This window comes from Dermacentor variabilis, chromosome 9, assembly GCF_050947875.1.
Source record: "Dermacentor variabilis isolate Ectoservices chromosome 9, ASM5094787v1, whole genome shotgun sequence".
Classification (NCBI taxonomy): domain Eukaryota; kingdom Metazoa; phylum Arthropoda; class Arachnida; order Ixodida; family Ixodidae; genus Dermacentor; species Dermacentor variabilis.
The window spans coordinates 70392663-70417400 of NC_134576.1; the positions used below are offsets into that span (position 1 = coordinate 70392663).

Consider the following 24738-nt stretch of genomic DNA (forward strand, 5'->3'; position numbering starts at 1 on the left):
CATTCCTCTATGTTTCTTATGGGTCCCTGTTCTTTTTCGTCTCTGATTTTGCGGAATTTGTCCCAGTCTACTAGCCGGAACTTGGTGAAGAATTCTTTATATAATGTTTACATGTTGTTGTCGTGATCAGGAGAGAGACCAACAGAGTAGCTGCAAGCTGCTTAAATAACACCCCTCAGTCCACAGATTCGCCAGACAGTCCCTAAGGACAAAACAAGGTCGAGAAAGAGAGGGTCTGGGCAGCCTCCGTGGTCCTAACGCCGCTCTTGGTGGCCGGCACTTCCTCAAACCGTGCTGCGGCGTCGGGCCCATCTGGCGGTCGGTCAGAATGGTGCGCCGGGGTAGTTTTATGGCCCGCATAGGACAAAGGGAACCAACTGTACAGGGTCGAAACACAGCCCTCCTTTGGAAACCGTCCCAAACACAGTGGGAGTCGTTCGTGGTGCGGGCACTGCTGGACAAAGGAGGGGGGGTTGCATTGCTGCTGGCACGGGGAGGGGCCGAATAGCAGTCCGTGATCCGGTGGCCGCTTCTGTCGTGGACGCCGTGGAGCCACGGGGAAACCCGAGCCATGCACGTAGTCGTGTGCCCGAAGCAGGGACCATGCGGGGATGAATGCTGCCTCCTCAGTCGACACACCATAGCACTGGCCTTCCGTCAGACAAATTCCAGGGCACAAACATAACACCATATACGCTTCGAGAACTCGTTAGTGATCTTCTCGACCGTCGATATCTCATTGCGGCGAAAGAAATCGTGCACACGACCTCGGTGTGCACAATGTGTCATACTTCGTGCTGTGTCTTGTTTTCTCCGCATTTTGTGGGCACTTTCGCGAGGGCGTCGATAGTTTGCCACCCGAAATATGCAAAGCTTCGACCTTCCTCCTCACCTTGAACACCGTGCTTTTGCTAACACCGAGCATCTTGAGTTTGTAATGGTTGCGATAAATGCATTGTTTTATATAAGTACTTGTTCAATAGACACTGATTCATTTGAAGCTCGGAACAGGAGTAGTAAATGTGCCGTGCACATGCAAACAAGCACAAAAGCCAGAGCTGCTCTTTCTACTTTTGTCACTTGCATGAAGCTAATGAGCAGACGACGGGCAGTGTTGTGGAAGGCAAGGGGTTATTTTTCGGTCGCGATCCGGCATGTGCTGTAGCACATGAGAGCTATACTAAACCAGTTATCAAAATACGAAGGTCTTTATTTATACCTAGAATTGTGCGTTTTAGAAGCATGATTTTTTGAGTGGAATTATTTTAGTCACGGAGGCAATCGGACATCGCGCTTTGGTCATCTGGGCGAGGCCTCCCCTTTTTTCTAAAGTTGTATCCGACTATAATTGTTCCTTCTGTGCCCGCATTCTTTAAGTTTTTCTGCTACAATCCTCGAACCAGTTGTGTTGTCATCTTCATGCATTGTTAAAACATGCATACAGCTTTTTATCAAAAAATGAAAATTGTCAAGAATCAAAATGAAGTATCCAGTTTTCACACATTATATGCTTATCATCATGCTGTGCCACTGGTGTTCGCACTAACAGTGTGTACTCAGACACAAAAACAACCAGCTGAATTTCTTGCACATGCAAGGCGCTCAAATCTCTCAGTATAAAAATGTATACTTTGCTTAATCTAGAAATACGCCTCAGGATTTCTGCTGTTTACACCAATGTCCCTATGGCAAAAATGGAGAGTGCCCGAAATTTGCGTTCATGAGAACAGTGCACACGCGCGTCCACATTTCACGATAGCGCGCATGTACTCATGTAACTTTTAAGCTGTTCCTTATATTGCTCTCGGCGACTATAGACACCTTCATAGCACAGAAATAACTTCAGAAAAACCCACAAGATACGTGAACGAGGCAGAAAGGGCCGGAACCAAAACTCGCCCGCAACGCTTATGCACTGTTCACTTCAGAACATATGCATATTGCATGAAACGAACACTTATACGCCTAGCACCACTGCGACACATTGCACGTGCATATCACAGTACACTTACGCTTCGTAAAAGTAAGAACCCTAGCGCTCGAACATTCTGTACGTGTTCGCGGTCACCAATGCGCATCGCAGCCGGCAAAACAGCTCACACGAAGCAAGACACAAACAGCACATTACGAATGCCTGCAATGAGACGACAACGAAGCTCATCGCTACACATCGTGGCATCACTTCTTAAACACAAGCCAGCACTGCACAAGCGTGCAATCTTCGTATCGATGAAGCGCGCACGCAAAACACCTACGAACACTATATGCTGATGTGGGCAATCGCAAATCTTTTCATTTTGGCGTGTACCGAACTAGTGTCATGCTTAGAATGCAGGTGTGTGCGATGGCCTTCACGTTTGTAATGCACATGCAAAAAACGGCCTAAAACACACGAAATCGGCGGCTTCATTCCTTCCGATCCTCGCGTAAACACAACGCACATCCGTCTGTTTCCTTTGGCGATCGCACGTACTGAAGACTGTCAGGAAGAGTACAGCTGCTTGTTACGTTAGACAAATAGCTTTGCAGGTGCTGAATAGCTCTTGCAATCATCAAAATAAACCACACAAAAAACAAACGGCCGCTGAAGCCTAGGGGTCTAGGGCTTGCGCCCCGCTTCGCTTCGAACCAGCGCCATGTTTGTGCGGGCGCCGCACGGATATGGCACGGAGGCAAAAGTTCACGACCGCCTCTCGTGACGTCACGTCGGCCATTACTGGCGGACCGCTGGCTTGCGGTGCGGCGTGCGGCCATGGGCGGTTTGAGCGTAAATCGGCCCTAACTGAAAACGCCTGCGGGGTTTGACGAGAAGAGCGTTGCTCCCGTAAGGGCGGGGGGAAGGCAGAGAGAGTCAGAAGGTGTACACGTTTTTGTTGCGGTCGTTTGACCGAGTGAGACCGAGCAGCACCCTCTAGAAAACTTAAGGCCTTCTGGCTATACCCTCTCCCCTTGAGCTACGTGCCGCAAAAGAGGCCCACATACAACATCCGTGCAGCGTGCTACGAAGCTATGAGCGGGGCACCTGTGTTGAAAATGAGACGCGAAAGACCGAGTGGGCCATGACGGCGCTAACAATTCGATTAGTTCCGGTAACCCTGCTGCTCCTTGGATAGCTTCGGGTTTCGAAAAGTCGTGGCACGCTGCGACATGCTTCCGAGCGCACTTTTTTTGCTGGACGTGAACCCTGCATGTAGTCTCAGCGCTTGTGCGGCGATTGCGGTTGGGTGTCCGGCAAGCCTTCATTGCCGCGGAATGTGGATTACGTCCATGCGAGGATATGCCTAATAAGTGCTGCGGGCACAATTGCTGGAGCAATTACAAATCGGGGCCGTAAAATCATGCGTTCATGTTTCCGCAAGATCAAGGACCGAATATTGGGTGCCAATGCTAAGGCCAAAAAGAGAAAAGCTGCAATCTTGTGGGATAAGGCAGCTGTTTCTTTGTAAATAGTTGCACGAATGTTTTGTATCTCCATTGCTAAACTCATTTGAGGTGTTGTATATATATATATATATATATATATATATATATATATATATATATATATATATATATATATATATATATATATATATATATATAGGCCGCGGCACTGTATCTATTCATTAACGCCTCTAGAGGGAAATTATTCGTTTAGAGCCTAAACTCGACTGGAATAAATACATGTGTCCCGAATGTATAGAAGGGTACACCAGTGAAGTTGTCATGAGAAATGTGTTATGGTGCAGTGCGAACATTTTGTTGCAAAACTTTGTGGTCGCATGAACGGCAAACTCTTTGACGTCGACGATAAACCATGGCAAGTAAGCTAGTCTGAAGAAGAGGGCAGCACTGTGACTTTTCAATATAAGCCATGCTCCCTGTCATCATTTACCTGAAATTCGTTCTCAATCCTAAGGTCCAACCATTTCATTTTTTTTATGGACGGGCTTTCTAATAATGCAGCGCGCAAATAGTTTTGCATAATAAAAATAATCTGGGAACATCACCTGTTTTCTGCGGGCCATCTGCTCAAGTATCCTAAAGATAAACAATAACTGCGCTCTGGTTAACGTTGCCCATAAGAGCGCGATCCGTTCATTCAACCCGTATCCCCGAGCACGCCACCGGCCTCTTCTCCGTGACGTCACTCGCCGAGCCCTCAGGCCTTCTCTTTTCTAGGTGGTGTTGGACCGAGCCCTTAATATCAAGCGCATGGGATAAGACGGGGAGGGGTTGTCTGGGAGCAGCCTGGCCGGACCCTTTGCTGCGGGAATGAACGCTCTCCTCCACCAAACCCTCGCTCTTCCTTAGCTTTGTCAGCGCGCACTCGGGCCATGCAGGGGCGCAAATCCCGAACATCCATCCCTAACTCCATTCCATGCTTAAACTTGGACATCATGTCATGGTTGGAAGTTAACCAAAGATCAGTAGGCCGGTTGGCTTTGGGTGCCCACGGTAAAACCACAAATGCGACAGCGCAGGGTGACATTGGTTGGGCCTCTATTGAAGTAAGGGGAGCAAAGAGCAAAAGTAGTTATGAAGAAAAAAAGACAGAAACATGGATGAAAATAAATAGCCAGTTAAAGTGCACAAGTATCTGTACTTGAACAGGGTGGAAACAGGACGGAGGAAGGGGTCGCGAAAGTTGGCAACCAAGTACAGCGTAACCGAAACTTTAAACTGACAACCAGGAGTCATCAGAAAGAAAGTGAGATAAACAGAGACAGTTGAATGGATGCAAAGAATGAAGAAAAAAAGGACCAGGGAGATTAACAAGAATGAGAAGAAATAAGAAAGGCAAATCTGTAGGATAACACAAAAGGCAGTGCCTTGCTATTTAAAGCTCGAGTCAATTGCCTAAGTTCAAAGGCCAGAAACATGCCGGAGCAGATATTCGGAACTAGATTAGGCGTGTGTATGCTGCAGGAAAAATCTGGAGACCACTTAACATATCCTAATAGAATGGTTAGGGGTTCACCCATTGAGAACCGTATGTAACGTACACCTTCCAGAAGCGCTTGTGTTTAAAGTGTACGGAAGCGTCAACCCGCCAGCACTCTAGATAAGCAAGAGTTGTTTAGAGTCATAGCTAGCGGTACGAGGTAGATCTTGAAAGAAAAAAAAGATTAAGGAGATGTGTACAAAAATGCCAGATAAAAACATGTATACCATACCTGATTGTATCAGGGAGGCTAGGTGACGATTTGTTACCACCCCGTTTCAAAGGTGATGCCAATAAATCACCATGATTCAGACCAGGCGGACGCTTTGAGGATAACATTTTTGTACTAACGCAGGGCATAGAGACTTAAGTCAGAATTCACCTTTACGGATGACATTTCCAGACAACGAGGAAGCTTACGAAAACGTAGACAGGGAATTGTTTCGGGATATCCTCAATCCCGAAGGCACAGATGACGATATTGTGGAGCTGTTGGGGGACATATATAGAGACAAATGCGGGAAATGCAATGAATTTGTGGGAGTTCACTGAGTACTGAAGCAAGGGTTTCATTTGTCTCCATTGTGGTTCATGTTATATGTTAACTGCACAGAAAAATGACTGCAGAACTGTGAATTAGAGGCGAAATTGTTTTATATACGTAATGGGCAAACTTAGAGAGTGCAACAAAAGGTCCCTGGGCTAATATACGCGGTCGACGTAGTGCCTCTTGCTGTCAACGCAAGACATTTCTAGAAACTTGTGAATATGTGCGGCAACATAGCCAGAAATATATGCCTTAAACTGAGCACAGAGAAATCGGGAATTATGCTCATTAGTAAAGAGTCCCGTAATTACGTGGAATCAATTCAACAGCAAGTCACATCCGTAGTCAAGCAAAATAAATAGCTCAGTGTGTGCATAAAGGAACAAAAGACTTAAATAAGCAACCACCAATATAATCTGAAAATAAATGGGAAGCGGAATGCTGCAACTATTAAACAGGGAGCACTTTGCGGCGACAATAATATGGCGAGTTGGGCTAGTTGGTTGGCCTTCCTTTTTGAGATTAGATTGAAGCGCACATAAGACGAAAACACAGATAGGGAAGTAGATTTCCCTATCTGTATCCGCGTCTTATGTGCGCTTCAATTTAATTTAAACATGAGCGACAATAAATATGGTGCGTATGGTGGTGCGTGGAATCTGGAAAGGAGTAATGCTACCAGTGCTAACGTTCGCAAATGCCATTCTGTGCTTAAAATCGGATATCATGTCGGGGTTGCAAGCTAACCGAAAATTGATAGGCCGCTTGGATTCGGCAGCCACACGGCAATACCATAAATGAGGCCCTGCAGGGTGACCAGGGCAGGGCCTCGTTAGAAGTCGGAGAAGCGCAGAGTAAAATTAGTTTTGAAGGAAGGCTGACGAAAATGGATGAAAAGAAATGGCCGGCTAAAGTGCACAAATATCGGTTCCTCAAAAGCGTGGACACGGAAAGGAGGAAGAGTTAAAAAAAAGTTGGAAACGAAGTACAGGGTAATTGAAAGCGTACAAAACCGGGACTCAGAAAAAATTAAAGTGAGCGATACACAGAGGGTAAATTGGATGCGAAGGACGGAAACAAAAGAAGAACAAAAAGTCCTTGGAGATTTACAAAAACGGCAAGAAAGAAATCGGGAGGGTGTGTGAAAGCGCAAAGGGGAGGGCCTTGTTATTTGAGGCCGGAGGTGGCGGTCTGAGCGCAGAAACACAGCTGAGGAAGTATGCCCCACAGGATGAGGCACGTATGTGCTGCAAAAAAAAACAAAACAAAGAATCCAGGAACGACTATGTTCATCGTAATAGAATGCCAAGATATTCATCCAGCGATACGGAGTGTGCACCGTCCAGAAGCATTTCGATTCAAAGAAGATGGAAGGATTAACTGGTAAGACATGTTGGTAAGTAAGAGACGATTCGAGTATTGGTGGGAAAAAACACTGAAGAGATTTATAAAGTGGGAGTTGTTGCAATCGCAGGTAACGGTACAATGTATTGATCAAGGGTATGTCTACGAAATTTAAGATCCAGATCGGACAGACCAAAGGGTAGATAGTTATAGATAAAGTAAAACTCGATTAACTGTAATAAGCGGGGTGTCTAATTGTCAGCGCCCTGTTTCAAAGGGGATGCCAATAATAATCATCATCATCGATGCGCTGGAGAGGAGCCTGCCTGCAGAAAGGCCTCATCATACATGACGCCTTTCTGTGGAGGCAACACGCGATTTGCCACTGCATTGCTTGAATGCTAATCACGTTAACGTCAACATTCATCGTGATGCGGCTTCTGCCGTAGCTTTATGTATAATAATGCGGCACTATACGGAGATTGGTTTACGACACAGCAACATGGAGCAGGTAAGAATGTCTATGGTATTTTAAGTTAGTTTAGCACATTGCGTAGGCGCTTATAGTAATGACATGAACCAGGAAACAGAGAAATGACACAAAGTACCTAAAATCTTCTGCGACACAGATACTAAGGTGCTCACAAAGAGACAGCGATTAGTGCCTTAAATACAGACGAGCTAGTTACGAGATGTCATTGTAAATAAATAGATAAATTAATTATTTGTCAGTATTCAATATCTAACGTAAAGAATGTAATGAGAAAACGATCTCTCGAAAGGTATAGTGTACTATTCTTCTGAAATACGTGAGGGAAGTTCCAGTCTGGGAACTAGGTTTCAATTTGCTGGTACCAACAATTCAGAAAAAATTGGGAGAGGCTTACTTGAGGGCTTCAATCGTAACCAAGAGGCGGAAGAATAGATGTAGAAAAATCTCGTAAGGTTTCATGAAAATTCTAAGGAAATGTGAACGATGAATGGCATTCCAGGCTATAGTGAGAGACAACCACGGCACCTATAGGAAACGAAAAACTTGTAGTGGGCACTGCGCATTCTACGAATTTGGCTGATTCTGTAAATGTAATGTGTGGGTTCAAGGCTTTCTGCCAGGAACGACGAATTATAAAGAGCTATGAAAGACGCTGCAGAAATGTAGAAATAAAGAAATTTAGTGGCACCTGTCACCAGCCTCACTTCAAAGGGTGCAAAAACATCATTCTGTTCTTAAGTAATGTAAAAGAGGTCGGAGGAACTTTAAATATGCAGAGCTCCGTCTATGTAATCCAAAATATCATCATCATTATCATCATCATCCTTCTTTTTTATGTCCCCTGCAGGACGTAGGCCTCTCCCGGTGATCTCGAATTGCCGCTGTCCTGTCCCAACCGATTCTAACAAGCGCCTGCGAATTACCTAATTTCATCGTTCCACCTAGTCTTCATATGTCCTCGACTGCCACGAACGACGAATTATAAAAGGCTATAGAAGACGCTGCAGAAATTTAGTGGCACCAAACATATGTTTCTCACGCTTCTCTTGGCACCCATTCTGTAACCCTAATAGTCCACCGGCTATCTAGCCTACGCATTACATGGCCTGCCCAGCTCCATTTTTTTCTCGTAATGTCAATTAGAATGTCGGCTACCCCCATTTGCTGTCTTACTCCTCCCAAATTGACTCATTCGATCAACCCAATATTTACCAGTGCTCAAATCTATTCTTCGCAGATGGCATCGATTGCTCTTCCAGCGAAGTGTCTAAAAAGGATGCCTTGGAGTCAGTGTGTGACGGGGATAGTGCGTATTTCCCCGAAAGCAAGAAGAAGCAAGTCACAAGCCGCACAATACGCTCCGAAAAATTCATTTCTGTCTATGTGAAGACACTGCATATTCCTAATCTATTACATTGCTACAAATATTTAAGTCATCGGGCATTCCAGGCTGCCACGGGCGTAAAAATTCAGCGCCGCTTTCCGCACTGTTTCCCACAAACTTTTTGAAGGGTCTCGCTCCCAGGGAGCTTTGAACGAAAGGCACCAGATAAAGGAAAGGCGGCGCTTCTACGCGGTCACGCGCGGCCCGTGCCACCAAAAAAAAAATAATAAATATATAACTAAAGAGCCGATTAAAGTTGTTTCCCACAGGTCTGCGCAGCATGAGCACACAAGGGCGCAGCATATGTTTCTCACGCTGCCCATAAGCCGGAAAGCACCGCTGCCAGCGCCTCATTCGGCAGGAGAGGAGGGTGCGGTGTCCTCATTATACGAATCAATCGCACTCTCGTCCCAGCACGCCATGCGCCGCGACCGTTTCGGGCCACCCGCCTAAGCCTATTGTCCTCAGGCACGCATGCTTTCCCGTGTCCCCGATACGCCCGCGCCAGCCGTGGTAAGTGGGCGACGCGGGGATAAAGGTGGCTTCAAACAATCCCCCGGTGCGCTTGATGCACGCGGGACGGAGGGCGCACTGAACCACGCGGAGAGGTGGGAGGGGGAAACCCCCACAGTGGCGCGTGCGACCGCGGCTTGGCACGCGGCGCCACGCTTCGCGCGCCGCAGCCGAGGCCTGCTGGCTTTCAAACCACAGAAGTCGCAGGAACTGCGTTTACAGAGACTCCGCGTATCAGAAACGACGCGTTGATTGCTGCCAAATATTCACGGGGTGCCACAGCTGGTGCGCAGCATTTATTTTTAGTGCATTAGCATTGGCGGTGTCAAACAGGGGGGAAAAAAAATGAAGCATGTGGATCTAGTGTGGGAGACCGGTCCACGTGGAGTAGGTATACAGCTTCGATAGAGCTTCGAAGCGCGTATGTGCTCCAACTGCCATGCACCATGATTTAAGCATATGCACATGCCACGTAGCTGGACCGTACGACGGTAGTGTTGTTTGCCGTTGCTTGGAGATACTCAGATCTTTTTTTTTTTTCATTGTAATTGTTACTGTAATAGGCGAACCGCAGTGCTCACGTAAATTCTGCCACAAGCCGCGTCGCGACCGCTGCTTGACCGACCAGTCCACAAGTGAGACGACTTGCCCACAAAAAGCGATGTTCGCTTCAGGGTGTTGCACAGCAGCCCGCGCCAAACACCGAGCTATGGCACTGCGTGCTGGCGAAACGTCTCGCAACGAGATATAATGAGTCGGGCGAGTTGGCAGGTGCGCTCATAATAGACACATCTTGAAACGCGCCGGCACAGAGAATGCAAAGAGAATAGAAAAGCAGACACGAATACGCGGCCGTCTGCTTTTCAGCTCTCCTTGTGTGTGTGCGTCTGCTGGGGCACTTAAGGATATGTCCTGAAGTGCTCTTGTGTCCTAAAGTGTCCAGAAGGACACATCATTGCAGGACAGAACGGGTGACGTGCGGTATGAAGGCAGTTCTGCGGACGTCCGCTTTCCAATCAGCTAATGGATCGCTGCAGTCGGACGTTAGCCTGCTGTCTCTCGTCTGGCGTTTTTATCGCCACGTGTCCCGTCAGCAAGCATTTCGCCAGGTGTTCACCACACTGGGCCCGATAGTCGCCCAAACGTCTTTGGAGCTGCATGGAGACGTCACTGATTTGGCGACATCACGCACAGACGTCGTCCAGCGAATGAAAAAAGCCCGTCGGTACACCCAATTCGTCGTGTCCGAATCTTTCTTGTTTCCCTCGTCACATTCAGCTCCCGTAAGTACACTAAAGACAGCTCGCACACAGGTGCCTAAAGACGCGCAGGAACGTGAAGTGACTTCACAAGACAAAGCAAACATAAAAAACGAAATCAGGTCATGGAAAGGAAAATGAATTTAGGCGCAGACAGGAACACCAAATAAGGTCAAAATAGGTACAGACAACTTACACTGAATGATGCAAAGTGTAATTATTCTTAGTAATTAGTTTGAACATGAAAAATAGTGACGCCCCAGCCCAGCGAGGATCGCGAGTACCTGTTGACACCTGTTGATGTGCAGCGATCGTCGGTCACATCGGTGTCCCCGCTTCTCGGAAATCCAGTTTGCCTCACCATGGGGTTCATTGCCCCCTGCTCTTTCTTGGAATCATTCCGACAATGGACGCAACCACACACCTGCGACTCTATGGAACCACCATAGACTCCTTCCTATGAAGGCCCATTTCGTGTGGCTTCTCTTTCAGAGAAAACTGTTTGCGTCGCGACGAGGCGGAAAGTAGTGTGCGTCCTTCCACTTCGACAAGCAACAACCAAAAAGCCCTTCATTATTAGGAAGCAGCGGCTTGGATGGGCAGCATTGCTAGGGCCACAGCGGCGTTATAGCTGCTGACGCTGCCTAAGCAGGCCATCTATCTTGGCGGCAATGGAAAGGAAACCTGCCATGAGTAACTACTTAAGAGGAAAAAACGAAATCAGGAAAGAAACAATTTATGATAGCACAAAGGCATTCTCATTACTTTTCGAAGCGAGATCGGTATGCCTTAGAACACGCGCCTATAAAGCGAGATATAAGAAGGAACAAGAAGCATGTGCTTGCTGCGGTAAAGATAGGGAAACGATGGAGCATGTTTTATTAGAATGTGACGACGTCTACCCAGCGGTAGATTGAGGCACCATTGGCCTCCTGAAGCCCTTGGGTACAGCGAGAGCAGTGGAAACGTAAACATGTCCGCAATAGGAGTTAGTAAGAGGCGATTGGAGGGTTGGTGGAAGGAAAGTAGGGAAACGACAAAAAGCGGAGACGCGCAAAAACACAGTTCGCAATAGGGGATCAGAGAAGTTGGTTGTGGGAGTTAATAGTGTTTTATTTTTTTTTAAACCTAGGTAGGACATAGGTTAAATAGCCTGCCTAGGTTTGTGTCCTAGTGTCCTACCTAGGTTTAACCTAGGTAGGACATAGGGAGTATAATAGCAAGAGCTTGGTGGAGCAACCCACCGCCCCGTTCCAAAGGGGATGCTCATAATATCCATCCATCCATGACGTCGCCATGACGTCGCGGAGGAGAAGCCGGCGGCGTGCTCGGGGATACGGGTTGAATGAAGCGCACTTACGTGCAACGTTAACCGAAGAGCAGTTATTTTTTTTTTACGCATAGTTGAACAGATGGCCCGCTGAGCACAGAGGGTGTTCCAAGATTATTTTATTAATGCAAAGCTATTTACGCGCTGCATTATTAAAAAGTCCGTCCATAAAAAAATGAGATGGTTCAAGCTTAGAATTGAGAACTCATTTCGGGTACATGATAACAGGGAGCATGGCTTATACTGAAAAGTCACAGTGCTGCCCTTTTTGTCAGAAACGAGAAGAAAGGGAGTTAACCGACGGGCCCGATTTTATGTTTATTAGTCATATTAGAAACCGACAAACACTGACACCAACGACAACATAGAGAAAATTACTTGTACCTAATAAATGAAATAAAGAAACGATAAATTACGGGAAATGAAAGTGGATGAAAAAACAACTTGCCACAGGTGGAGAACGATCCCAAATGCGAAGGCATATGACAACAGCATGACAACTTCACTGGTGTGTCCTTCGCATACGGGACACGTGTATTTATTCCAGTCTAAATTAGGCTCTAATGTAAAAATTTCGCTTTCGAGGCATTATTACATACATATTTACAACACCTCAAATGAGTTTAGCAATGGAGATACAAAACATTCGTACAACTATTTACAAAGAAACAGCTTCCTTAACCCGCAGAGTTTCAGCTGTTCTCTTCTTTGCCTTAGCATTGTCATCCATTATTCTGTCATTCATCTCGCAACAGTAGTTATTCAGCAAAATGTCGGTGTTGCACCAAAATAGGTGTCTTAACACAAATTCACACTTGTGTCCATCCTCGAAGGTGTCCTAATCCAGGTGCTCTGGGCTTCCTCATCTTGCAGAAACATGAACGCATGATTTTTCGGCCCCGATTTGTAATTGCTCCGACAACTGGGCACGCAGCACTTATTAGGCATATCCTGGCATGAACGTAATCCACATTCCGCGGCAGTGAAGGCTTGCCGGACACACAACCGCAATCGCAGCACTAGCGCAGAGCCTACATGCACGGTTCACGTCCAGAAAAAAACTTGCGCTCGGAAGCATGTCGCAGCATGCCAGGACGTTTCTAACCCTGAAGCTATCCAAGGAGCGGCAGGGTTCCCGAAACTAACCGAATTGTTATCGCCCTCGTCGCCCACTCGGTCGTCTCCGGACAGCCGGGATTAACCATTGTATATCTTCCGCGCCTCATTTTCAACGCAGGTGCGCCGCTCGTAGCTCCGTAGCACGCTGCACGGAACTTCTATGTGGGCCTCTTTTGCGTGACGGTGCTCAGGATGGGATGGAAAAGCCAGTAAGTTTTCAACACCACCTAGTCTCTGAGAGTGTTCGCTGTATCCGTTCTTCAGTGGCCTTGTCCTCTAGTCGAGAAGACATATGAGCGTCAACAGTTTTCTCTAAGGACCCCTTGACAATTTTCACGGCGCACTTTGCCATTCCGTTGCTCTGATCATAAAGAGGGTTAGACGTCACGTGTTGAAAGTTGTACTCTGTTGCAAACTTTCAAAATTCAGCGCCGAGGGCACTTGAGAGTTGCGGCCCCTTATCGGAAGCCGCTACTTCCGGAATCCCGTGTCTGGGGAAAATGGATTTTCACTGGTCCATTACAGCTGATGAGGTCAGGTTACCCAGCGGTACGAGTTCCGGGAATCGTGAAAAATAATCTGTGAGGATCGGCCACCACTTTCCCTCAAAGAATAAATCGATCGCAATGCGCTGCCATTGCCCATCATGCGCGGTAACTCTGTCTAGGACGTCGGATGTGGCATTTCTGTCACCGCGTCAAGCTCTTGCTTATCTGGAGGCACTTCATTGTTCCCAAAAATGAAATCTGGTGATACTGAATTCGCACTGATCTCTGTTTAAAATAAAGCTTGGAGTGCGGAGGCGGTCCATCCCTGCCCGAAGCTACTCGTCATGCTGCGTCTGCGTGGCACCCCAAATAAGCACACCGTCCATGTGGCAGACGACTCGCTCCTGTCTTGAAAGAACCTGTCCCATTCATCTTTGAAAATGTTCGGGGGCCGACGAGATTCCGGACGGAAGTCTGTTGAAATATCGTTCGAATGGCGTGATAAATGTAGTGAATTCTTAGCGGTATTTGCCAGAAACGCGAGTACGCTTCGAGTTTCGAGAACGTGCTGGCGCCCCGTAGAATTGCGATGGTGTACTCGACAGCCGGGATAGGATGTCATTCTCGTTGAACGTATCTGTTGAGTTCCGTGAAGTCAACACAGATTCGAACAGTACCAGAGGGTTTAAGAACGAAAACCATACACTCTTAAAAATAAAGTTAGTAAACAGCTAGTAAATGCACGCGTTTACTATATTAATATGTATTTTACTACGTTCCCACTAGTTTAAATTTGTACTAGCCAGCGGCTAGTAAAGCTAGTAAGAGCTGCCTTTTAACCAGAAAAGCTTCTTAGTTTTTACCAAGTAACTACAAAGCCACTACTGCCTCGTATGACCATGGCTTATTATGCTGTGATTTTAACAGTCTTACGCAAAATTGAGGTAAACTGCACTGTTGGTAAACTGCATCTGACAACGGCGCCTGCTGGAGATGTGTAGCACATTCTTACCCGGAGTCAGTGAGCGCTAATGTCCCTGGTAAACATTACCTGTATATATCCTTAATTGATGCTTTAATAATAAGCGAAAGGACGCGGTTCTCTTTTTTTCATATATATTTGTTATTTTGCTTCCTTCCGGTTTTACAATACCATCGACTTCGTATAGGGAACCCAAGCTCAAGTTTGGGCGCGCGACGACAGTGCGCACTGCTGCCCCAGCGAGCGAGCAGTGCAAAACTGGGGATAGATGGCGCCCGCGCCGCCAGGCGCAACCAGTTTGCAGGCGGCCACTGCGCGTGCGCGCCCGCGCTATTCAGTCGAGCCGGCGCATTGGCGCGTCCCGCCACCAGGTGGGAACGTTGTCAAAAGGCTTCTTGCGCGAAGTTGAGTTTCCACAATCGCAAAAGCCGCCCCGCCGAAGCGAAAGCGCGGTCCGAAGTACTGCTGTGTCGTGGGCTGCTGTGTCGTAACGAGCCCCTAATTCTCGTACCTTCAGTACTGGCACAGTTACTTCACTGAAGCAGTGCATTCTACAGCATGAATGTTTTTCTAACTCATTTGGGAAAAGGTCCGAGACATCTTGTTCTAGGCTTCTCTTTGGCTTTCCGCTTGGCTTGCCCCATTTCTGTGGCTGGCTGATGCATGAATTTACTTCTTTATTGTTGACGTAAATGCACACCGCCGCTGCGTGCTCGCACTAAGCCGTAATGCCAGCTTTGCAGGTGCATCTCCTTCTCGAAAGCAAGAATTCTTTTTCATGGCACGACCACTGCAGCTATGAAAGAATGAAAATAAGGGTGAGATAGTGAAGCCATTTGCCACTACTTTTCAAATGCAGCTGCCATCCAAACTTGCTTCTACAAATATTCAGCAACATGACATGGTGCACATTTCCAAAGCTAACTCCAAGTTTGCACCTCTGCCGCAATACTCCAGGCTGCCCTATAAAGCGAAAATAAAGGCAACATGATATGCTTACGTTTACTAATATAAACACTCAGCACAGTGTTTCGAGTGTGCGTTCACCGGCGCGCTAATTACGCGAGCGCATCACGCGCAGGATACCATATCGCGCCTTTAATTCTGCATCACTCACTCTGAACTGCGTTCGCGCAGCAGGTTTTATGCGCCTGTAAAGCCGATACTGTCACAAAACTCGAGTGCAGGCATGACGCGACCGCCGAAATGAACGAGGTGAGCAGTTCAACTAGCTTCGCAGTGCTTAAATTTCAGCTGCCTCGCCACCAAGTCAGTGGGTGATCCTCCGACGGGCAAAGCACAAGTGTTGTATCTTCCCAGGCTTTTCAGTGGGATGCCATGGCCGTACAATTTATTTTTTTTTCGCACGCCGCACACGTTCGACGCCGACAGTAGACGACAACAACTGTAAGGCTGCCATATCAAAACAACTAAAGCACACGCTTCATATTCGACAACGAAAAACATCGAGAGTGCGCGGCTTCATTTCGCAGTGTGTATAGACAATCAGTATTTTTAACATATGACAGAATGACCCTCACCTCGAGGTACACGTCGTACGCGATGTTGTCGCTCACTTGGGAAATACATTTTGCATTGAGCTGTGCATCGTTGCTGTTGATTGTCTGCTCCACAGAGTTTACGTGACCGGCGAGCTTTTCTCCTTTTAGAGAGTTGGCTTTCCTAAAATAGCTGGCCGATCTTTTTGAAGCCGCACTGGAGGCGATACATTGTGACGCGCCGCACGTGCAAAGCGAGGAGAGGGCCCTGCACGTGCACAAAAAGCGAGCGGCTGCAGCGCGGCGCAGCAGAAATGCGCAGTGGGTATTCCCAGTTTCGACTTTTTCTGCCACAGATGGCGCTACCCGACAGGAGCAGTGGCGCCGCTCGCGGTGCTTGGGTAGCCTATACGAATGCAAGCAGTACTTATAGATCGAATAGGTACCATTGTATTGTTGGCAATTATATTTCAGTTGCGTTAGTAACTGCACTACCTAGGTAGTATTTAATTAGCACTAAGTTGGTGTTTTTTGCTAGCTTTAGCAGGTAGTGGAAGTGCCAACCATAGTTTTACTACTTGCATGTAATAAGAAGGTAGTGCTTTTTGGGAAAAGTAACGTCTTACTGTTTATTTAGTGAAAATGACGACCTTATTATTTGTTTTTTAAAGAGTGTAGGTGCGCACCATGCAGCAGGCTTGGTGACATGAGAAATGACGTGAGAAATGACGCCTAGTGATTGCATCCGATCGAGCTCTTGTCTTGCTTTTTTTTTTAAACAAACGCAGCGGGATTCTACGTGGGGGCGACAGCGCGATAGGCTTTGCTTTCCGGGTTCAACTTGAGGTCACACTAAAGGTCACACTGTGAAAGTCCCCAGTCCCTGGAACACTTGTGGAAAGTCAGATTCGGGGTCCAGTTTCTTCCCCACGTTGATTTGTGGTAGTACGCAGAGCCTTTCTATCGCTGGTTTCCCAAGAAGGTCTTGAAGCACGTGCACGTATTCATGGGTGTTGTAGGGACCGACCGTCACGTGCTTGTCCCCGACCCGACCTGCTTGTTCATGGCTGTTGTAGGGACCGACCGTCCCCGTTTGTCTGAAATCCAGTTTGCCTCGCCCTGGGGATCACTGGCCACTGCCCTTTCTTGGTAACAAGGTGGGTACCCGACTGGAGCGACACCACAGCGACTCGGCAAACTTTACTTTTAAATCAAACTAGTTTACTCTCCGTTCTCAAGCTGTAAAAAGGCGTATTCCTTCCTCCGCTAAACCAAGCTCCCAACACATGCATGTGCTCGAACGAATACAAGATACATTTAGAAGAAAGCTCATTTTCTTGAAGGGCGCGTAAAGAACGTGGAAATAAGGGAGAGAAATTCCTAAATCATGAATTTGTGCCAACTTGCTCAGCTTCGTAGAGGAAGGAAGGAAAGTTGCAGGTGCGGGGAGGGGGGGGGGGAAGAGGTGCAGCTTGGCTTCACAAGCTTTCGCTAGCTAACTATCCGTGAAACCGTTTCTGTCACCTGTGCATCTGTCTCTCTCTCTCGTCTTCGAAATTCCGCCCTAAGCATGACTCTGAACTGGCAGACCTGCGGGGAGTATGCGTGGAGCGCTAAGGGCTTCGCATTGTAATCAGGAGCGCCTTATGATGAGTCATGTGGTCCGGATCCTTGTGTTGAGCCTTTTCTTTACTGAAACATGTGCTATTCTGTACGTGTACGTTGTATGCATGATTCGAAAGAATGTACGCGCTGTTCCCTCCCCTTTGCTGAGTGCTTGCATCCTCTACCTTACGGGGGCATGCGCGATTGCATTTTTTGGCATACTTACGGGGGTGCGAGCCACTGCAGATAATTCCTGCTACTCAACGCGGACAGGAACAATGCCGACCACCGAGAGGTTCACAGCTTCGATGGAAAAAGAATTCGTTGTAGCAAAACATTTCTTAGGATCTGATGATTTCCAGTGCATGGCTGTGGTTTCAAGAGCATCCAGGGCCTTCATTTAAAGCAAAAACAAAAATTAACCTCTCATATCAATATTTCTTTTAAGGTAGATATAGGCGGGCAGTACATTCATAATTTGTGAACACAATTATTCCGCGATTTATGCTAGGTGACGCTCGTTATGTTCCAAATACATGCGACAATAGCTTTCTAGGTATTATTGCTATCCGGGTGTCACGATCGAAACCTACTTGACGATGCATAAATAGCCTCTCATGGGTGCCATGGCAACCTGGAACATCTTGGCCACCTTCATGCTTAAATGTCACAATAATGGATACACACTGCTCTCTAAAACTAAACATTTACTTCATGCTATTCAGGAATGACGAGTGAGGCAGGCTGTACTTAGTGATGCGCGCTCTTCAAGCGTCACTAGCGTACAAATGCTTCCAATGAAAGACGATCTGCATTATGCACAGGCGCATACATTACGGATACAATATGCATGTACTCATTATTGTACTCATTATAGTACTCATCATATGTACAATATGTATGTACTCACTGGTCTCGTGCACTTGGGCCAGTAAAGTGCCATGGGCGCATGAAAAGAGAATTTAGGCATGTGACAGTTGCCATCTCTTCGCGTACATTCAAAGTCGCAGTTGTTTTTAGAATCAGCCGCTATATTTCCATTAGAAACTGCCTAAAGCGCGCATACACCCAGCAAAGAGCTCCGAGAAATTTCGTAAAGTTGCTGCGAATTTAATAATGTAACCAATCAAGGAGGAAAATAATTGCGAGTTCGTGCCATTGATGCTCAATGTAATGTCGACGATGTGGCCCTACACATTGCATAATGATTACATAACTTCGCATGTTATTACACCTTCGATGTTATGTAAGTAGTATTCATGTTCTGAGAAATAATTCGAAACGGGCGAATATCAATGTTATCGAATACAAATCGAACACGAATAGTAAGTACCGAATATCGAGTAGTCAAAAAGCAGAAGCATGTAAATAAAACAAGAGTATTTATTTCTGTACAGTTAGGTACGACGCTTGTTCTTACTCGCGAAAGAAAGACAGCTACATACAAGGATGAATTTTAAACTAAATATAACTACTTATGATTAAAAAACTGCAAATTAGCATCTCAATATCTTTAGAGCCTAGGTTGCCAACATTCTTTCCAGGAAATAGTGGCTGATGTACGACTAGCATTGTAAAAACGCTACATATATGGTTGTAGAAGAAAGATCGCAAGTTGTGTAAAAGGAAAAGATAGCTAAAGGACTAGTGTACCGTAGGCATATGCAACACCATTGCAATGAAAATATGACTGTTTGTAGGGTAAATCATAAAACTCCTATAGACTGGACTTCCAAAAACATGAAATAACAGACTAAAAAATAACAAAAATAACAAAAATAACACGCTGTCATGTAACCTTCATCCGCGAAAGTGAAAACAATGCTTGCATCACCCATTTCGCTCCTGCTTCGTTTCGAAAAGCTTTGTTCGTATTTTCTTTTTCATTTATCATATTTTGCAATACTTTATTTAGCAGAAGGAGAACGGAAATCAGCTTTTAAGAAACCGCTGTTACGAAATACTGGATTAGCTCCGAGTATTCAAAAACGCCAAGTAGTTAATTTTCGAATACGAATACCTAAAGTTTATTATTCATTTCGTATTCGAAACTTGCAATGATCGCCCACCTCTGGGAATACTACCAATGACGAGGCAAGTTGTTGTTTGTCTGACGCTGTGAAAGCCAGCGTGACCACAAGAGGGCAGCAGTTTGGCAGTATAAGTCAGAAAAAAGACCACCTCAATAAAATACAATTGAATTGTACAATGGGGCGAGTAAGTATCGAATAAAATAGAATCGGGAATCACGTCGTCCCTTTTTCGCGGCTTTCACTCCGTCCCATATTATATACCTGCAGTTTCCTTATACAGGCACCATCGGAAGAGCCTGCACCGCGGTTAGTTGAAGTCACTCACATCTGCTAACTCTCACACGCCTGCTCACGAGATGCTTCTCGAGAGCTGGCGCACCCGGGGTTTTGGGCACCGAAAGTGACAGGCATGTTACCAATGTTTCCCGCGATCCCGCCGGTCAAAGCCCCGCAGTGCGCGGGATCACCCATCGGAGGTACCTGCAAGATCGCCGACGACATGTCGTTTCAGGTCAAGCAGCTGCAAAGTCGCGACCGCCTGTGGGAATTCCGAGACCCTTACGTTCACAGCCGCGAGTTCGGCCGCTTTCCGTACCACCCCTCCCCCCCCCCTCACCTTCGGAGCTGGCGTTCGGGACTGGCTTCGCTTTCCCCACCGCGTTCCTTTCACTCCCTACGCCGACACTCGTCCCGGGGGCGAAAGAGGCAGATGGTTAGAGGGGGTTGGTGGCCGTTTCATTGACGGGGACGCCAATGGATGGGTCTTTTGCGCGTTGCAGAGGGGAGAGAGAAAAAAAACGCGACTCGGGTCCGGTGGGCCGTTGAGCTGGACAGGCAAGAGTAGTGAAAAGCTAGTACACGGGATAGGGAAGGAAATGAATGAATGAGTTGGGCAAACGCTAGCAACTAAGGGAAGGAGGCAAGGGTTCGATGAGAAAGAAAGAGGGAGAGAGGGTGGTGCTGGGGTAACCGAAGCCGCCGCATTTCATGCATGGTGTTCGGGGAGGGGGGGGGGAAGGGGGAACTAGATTTGCTTTGACCGAGCCTGGCGCTAACGCTGCGGATCGACAGGTGAGAAACGCTGGGGGCCGTGCGTTCCATCGCGGATTTGGAACCGTGTCCTCGCTTTCTTGGGAGTTACCAGAGACCGCGGTGTCGGAGGAAAGTGAGCCCCTTTCTCTCCCCCCCCCCCTACCACGCTTTCCTGTGCACTTTCCACCGCTGTCCCCTTCATGCACAGGTTGGCGGTTTCCACATTCACCGAACTCGCCGACGAAATTTGAGCAAACCGGTGCGTGCGAATTTGGCAGCACCTGTTGAAAAGCTGGAAACGACAGAAACATTTTCAACAATTGTGTGTGTAACGCATGGTGCATCGACAGTGGTTCGCAGTGTAAATGTATGCAGAAATGTAGCTTGCGATTCTTCCTTTCGCTTCTCTTTTCTGTTTCACTTGTACTCGGAAAGGCGCTGATCAAACGGAGCGTAGTTGGCCACATTAGCACTGCCAGTGTTCTATACCATTGATTAAGTATTTTGTCACTGTGGTCAATTTGCGTTACTTAGTTGTCGAGGGCCTTTTTTGTTTTTCTGTAGATATAGGTTTATACAGATTATTTAGAAAGGGAAGCCTCATTGGCTTCTTTTCTGGGCGCATGGGGCTTAGGGCAAGTAATTAAACTGGGACTCGGTTACAAACAAGACCACTCCAAACCTGGGAGCCAAGCGCAGTCTGTCGGTGGCGAGCCGCACAGACGGACTTCAGTAGTCCTGCAGCATGGTCGTATCGGCGCGAAGGAGCTTTCGTTATTGAGTACGTTGCACAACGCGCACTGCAACTTCTTGTGTACCTTCTGGCCACGTAAGCTTATCAGGTAAACAACGCCCAAAGACATTGTGATTCCTAAACGCTGCAGAAATATTGTGATGCCTCATCCCTCATACACGTTTCTACTCGCAGAGCCATCAAAGCTTATAAAGCTTCATCGTACTCGCAGTGAATACTGCAGTTTGCGGGCAACCGCTGCAGCCCAGAATCAACTGCACGTCACCATTTAAACAGAGCTTACGAGATCGGACCACTTTCGTGGGTATACAGTCAACCATTTTGGTAAGGTTTATTTTAATACCTCGAATACAGCAGCGCTCAAAATGTTCTTTCACTCATAGTATGCCGTTGTTAAACGAGCGTGAAAGACATGCAAAAAGTAGACCAACAAAAGCACATTTCTGCTCGCAAAATTCAGCATATTTAGTCCGGTATGCGCCGCTCCGAAGCCCGAAGAATGGCAATAGAACGTTAAAAAAAAACACTCTGGGCTCAGGGCTCTTAGATTCCGGTGAGTGGTGCGGGAACAAAGGAATTAGAAAGTTACAGAGGTACTGAAGTCTCCTTACACGCATTGAATGGAACTCTTCCGCGCGATATTTTTCACTTCGTCATGTACTCGAATTGGACAGTGTAAATTTTGGGGATAACCAACCGAAATCCTGGGGGAGGGCCAAGATAATTTTGGAAGTGGGTCAAGTCGCTTTCGAATGCGGTTCTTCTTTCTGTCACTTGTTTTTGCGGAAGGTTAACACTCAGGTGTACTGCGTCGGTATCAACCCTGATTTGCGGACGGTTAACAGACTTTGCCACGTCGTTTAGCATAGACAGCCAATTCTAATCTGTGGACATTGGAATGCCATGTACAACTTTGCGATTTTCTTTTCTTTAATTCCACTCGATCCTCGACCGTACGGCATGCCAGCGGCATTGCAGTGGCGAGGTGCACTGCTGAAGCGAACAGAGCTGCAGAATACATTCGATTCGTAAATCGCCTTGTGCACCCGCGCACACTCATCCCGCCTCCTCTTGCCGACACAGGTGAGGCAGCTGACACACCGTGCGGTCAGAACTTGCGCGATATCATTAAAGAACGTTGCAAGAGTAACTTAATCATGTGCTTCTTGGTGCGTGACTCAAGCTTACTTAAGGTGGCTTTCAGTTTTTCAACGTCACTTGAGTCACCAACCACTTTTATTTTGTTCAAGGCATACAACACGGTTTTCAGAGCTGCCAATTTCCTTCTCGTGCACCGCTGGCATCCTCGAAAGTACGTCATATTTGGTGGACGCGAGTTGTATTCACTTGCTCAATTTGTGTAACACACGCCCGCGAGACCGCCAAGACTTCTGGTTATTACAGCCAGGCTACAGCGGCACCCATTTCCTGCTTTTCGTCGGCCTTACCTTTAGCGATACGGCAAGAAAGGCACCGCCGCGCCTTACATTCAGTCTCGTTTTTACTCTTGAATGTAGGTTGCGCCCCAGCCGGGGCGACATGCATAAATTGTAGGCACGCTCACATTCGATCGGCACATTGCAGAAGGCGTCGCAGGTGTACGGCAGACGTCGTCGGTAAACCACACAAAGGCGTTGCAGGTATACGTCGTCGGTAAACCACACAGCAGGCACACAGACGCACACAGAAACAGCGACAGGTAACACAGTGACAAGAGCCAGAACGGCAGCGATAGACAACACCACAGCAGCGGCACCAGTGTGAAATCAGGCATTTCAAACAGGGGTATTCGTCACCAACCCGGGAAACAAAGACAGATAAAATTAGACGAGGCGTCACTTTAGCACCGCCACTGCCGCCAATGTGTCTCGTTTGCCGAACAGCTGCCAGAAAAAAAAAGAAAGAAAGAAAAGAAAATCAGCTGCAGTGTGACATCACGTAATTTTTTAAGCTGCCAGCCTGGGAAGCACCGCCGCTGTGTGCGGATGTAATTGGTGCCTAACTAACCAATAATAAGCAGAGTGAAATGTCGTTACACTTCGTATTTGAATGCCCCGGAGAGCCTGGGAGACCACAAAGGCTGGACGCTTCGGAACTGAGTGGGAAGCGGTAGAAGAAAACGCCCCTTCCGCGTTACGACAAGGTTACGTCTTCAAGGCCTCTCAGCTTCCGCGGTCATCGAGTGTTCACGCTTTTGACTAGCGTGCGGACCTGTGACGATGCTCCTTTTTTGTGTGGTTCGCGGGGCTTCACGCTCCGAATAAGTACAGTAGCTCCTTCACACGCGTGCACGTTAACATCGCTTATTCGGGTATATTTCTTTTCATGTCTTCATCGCGGGAAGCGGAAGCTTTTCGATGAAACCTGTCGCAAAGCGCGTAGCGCTCCTTTGGGACGCTCGGTTTCGTTTCAAGGGCGTTCTCTCTTTCCGGTTCCGATGCAGGTCTTTTGTGCGCTTCAGGATTCGATCTTCTCCGCCATTTCGTCGATGCTGTTCTTTTCACTTCCTCGTATATTGCTCGACGACTATAAGGTTTGTACACATTTACCGTGACATTTCGGCCTCTTCACAGAAGAGCAAGTTTGTGGGAACCCAGGCCATAGTGTAGAAGCTTTGAGTCTCTCGTGCGAAGGGGAAGCACGCATATCGAGGGACCGGCGTTGAACTTAAAAGAAAGTGGCGTGATGCAAGTGCACGGATATGCCTATTGCCTGCAAGGGGAAGTAGGAAGTCCTCGCTGCTCTCCGCGTTCAAATTCTGTTTGTCTGCTGGACACATTGAGCGCACGTGCAAGTTCACTGAATGCTTGGATTCTGTGTCAATGTGTCAGTGCATACTTACTTGCTCGTGGACGCCGAGATGCAGCGTGTAGGCCAGGAAGGCGGAAACGGTCAAGGCCGTTGTTGGGCGCCCCGCAAACTAGTGTCCCGAAGCTCAGCGTCGGCTTATGTTAGCTTGCGCAATCGAAGGATACCTGTAGAGGGTGCCTGGTAGTGGGGACTCCGCACGCATGCCAACACATAGGTGGGGTTTCGTTATTTATTTTTTATTTGTTTATTTCAAGAAACCCCTAAAGGCCCTCACAACGAGGGTATTACATAGGGGGGTGACAAAAATTCTACAAACATCTAGAGAAGCGTATTCAAGGAATATGCAACTAGAATAAAAACGCAGAACAGCAACACTAAAAAAAAGAGAACACACAAAAAAATTCTGATCTTTTGTTGCACAGTGTCTGAAACCCACTTTCATCCCTTACAACCTTCATAACTTCTTTTTGACGAGGCTAGGAGGTCACAATGTTGGTGCTCATGTTTTTCTACTGTGTGTGTGTGTGTGTGTGTGTGTGTGTGTGTGTGTGTGTTTGTGTGTGTGTGTGTGTGTGTGTGTGTGTGTGTGTATGTGTGTGTGTGTGTGTGTGTGTGTGTGTG

The 24738-nt window shown here is 47.2% G+C and overlaps 1 protein-coding gene across 1 annotated transcript in view; it reads right to left on the reverse strand.

Annotated features, from left to right (window-relative positions):
- Window positions 1-24283, reverse strand: part of LOC142558401 (uncharacterized) — a 58351-nt gene extending 34068 nt beyond the window's left edge. The window contains exon 1 of the mRNA XM_075670541.1: window positions 24149-24283. The gene's annotated coding sequence lies outside the window, so the exon portion shown is untranslated. The remainder of the gene's footprint in view (window positions 1-24148) is intronic.
- Between the last annotated feature and the right edge of the window lie 455 nt (window positions 24284-24738).